Here is a 1,671-nt window from a genome sequence, read left to right as displayed (position 1 = left end):
TGAAACCGTTTTGCTGAAATTAAATTTTAACAGTCTGTGGAAATGCTAGGCAATGAACCCAGGACCTCATACATGCGAAGCACGGGCTCTACCACTGTGCTACATCCCCAGTTGGAAGGGCGTTTTCTACCACTGACGTACAACAAGTTTTTTCTACTACTGTAGGTGTACCAATGCTATGAATTCCAGATGTGGTAACGCTACAGGACCAAATTGAATCCGTTTTGCTGAAATTAAATTTTAACAGTCTGTGGATTGAACCCACGATATTTTCTACCACTGAGGTACAACAAGTTTTTTCTACTACTGTAGGTGTACCAATGCTATTAATTCCAGATGTGGTAACGCTACAGGACCAAATTGAAACTGTTTTCCTGAAATTAAATTTTAACAGTCTGTGGAAATGCTGGGGATTGAACCCAGGACCTCATACGTGCAAAGCATGCGCTTTACCACTGAGCTACATCCCCAGTTGGAAGAGTGCTTTCTACCACTGACGTACAACAAGTTTTTTCTACTAATGTAGGTGTACCATCACCATTAATTCCAGATGTGAAAACTCAACAGGACCAAATTGAATCTGTTTTGCTGAAATTCAAATTTTACTGTCTGTGGAGATGCTGAGGATTGAACCCAGTACCTCATACGTGCAAAGCATGCGCTCTACCACTGAGCTACATCCCCAGGTGGAAGGACCTTTTCTACCACTGAAGTACAACAATTTTTTTCTGCTACTGTAGGTTTACAAATGCTATTAATTCCAGATGTGGTAACGCTACAGGACCAAATGGAAACCGTTTTGCTGAAATTAAATTTTAACAGTCTGTGGAGATGCAAGGGATTGAACCCAGGACCTCTTAGATGCAAAGCATGTGCTCTACCACTATCTACATCCCCAGTTTGAAGGACCTTTTCTACAGTCTGCGGATTGAACCCACAACCTCATATATGCAAAGCATGCGCTCTACCTTTTTTTTTTTTTTTGAAAACGTTAAAGCTTACAGCACCTGGTATTCCCAGGCGGTCTCCCATCCAAGTACTAACCAGGCCCAACCCTGCTTAGCTTCTGAGATCAGACGAGATTTTTATTTTTTATTGTCTTTACAGATTACAGTTTTTTTCAATTGCTTAAGCACAATTTTGAAAACGGGGCCCGGTTTTTCAAACCCCTTCACACAATTAGCACAACACTACACCAAAGTAGCACAACACCTCAGATAATTTGCAAAATGGAACACTTTTGTCAAAACTATACAATGTCTTATAAAAACCTTATTTTGTTGTCATAACATAAACACAACCATCATATGGTCTGATTCTGTTTGAATCAGTTAAACACTCCTGTGCTCAACCTAAAACACTTTTAGCATTTACACAGAGAAAGTGTAAAAATAAATTCACCAACACCACATGACACCAATTGTGCAGACTAATGAAAATATTTATTTCTTTTCATGTACTCAAGTCAGTCAATACTGAACATTTCAACAAAACATTCATAACAAAACATTTTCCAGTTTTCATACAGTATTACTGAATGTACCATTGTACTGTAAGCTTACAGTAATACTGTAACATAAATTACATATCCAGTTCAGTACCGAATAAAAAAAAAAATAAAAAAAATAAACATCTCTCCGCCTAGCTGGATCTGGCCACAGGGCCTCGTCA

At 38.7% G+C, this 1,671-nt stretch overlaps 2 non-coding genes across 2 annotated transcripts; both read right to left on the bottom strand.

Annotated features, from left to right (window-relative positions):
- Window positions 1-398: 398 nt before the first annotated feature.
- Window positions 399-470, bottom strand: trnaa-ugc (transfer RNA alanine (anticodon UGC)). The gene has a single exon. It is a non-coding gene; the product is annotated as a tRNA-Ala (tRNA).
- A 142-nt stretch (window positions 471-612) lies between these two features.
- trnaa-ugc (transfer RNA alanine (anticodon UGC)) lies at window positions 613-684 on the bottom strand. The gene has a single exon. It is a non-coding gene; the product is annotated as a tRNA-Ala (tRNA).
- Window positions 685-1,671: the final 987 nt, after the last annotated feature.

The sequence above is a fragment of the Sinocyclocheilus rhinocerous genome, unplaced genomic scaffold, assembly GCF_001515625.1.
Source record: "Sinocyclocheilus rhinocerous isolate Xijiao unplaced genomic scaffold, SAMN03320098_v1.1 scaffold2880, whole genome shotgun sequence".
In the NCBI taxonomy this organism is placed as follows: Eukaryota; Metazoa; Chordata; class Actinopteri; order Cypriniformes; family Cyprinidae; genus Sinocyclocheilus; species Sinocyclocheilus rhinocerous.
The sequence above is the reverse complement of the archived record's forward strand: the minus strand, read 5'-3'. Positions and strand labels throughout refer to the sequence as shown.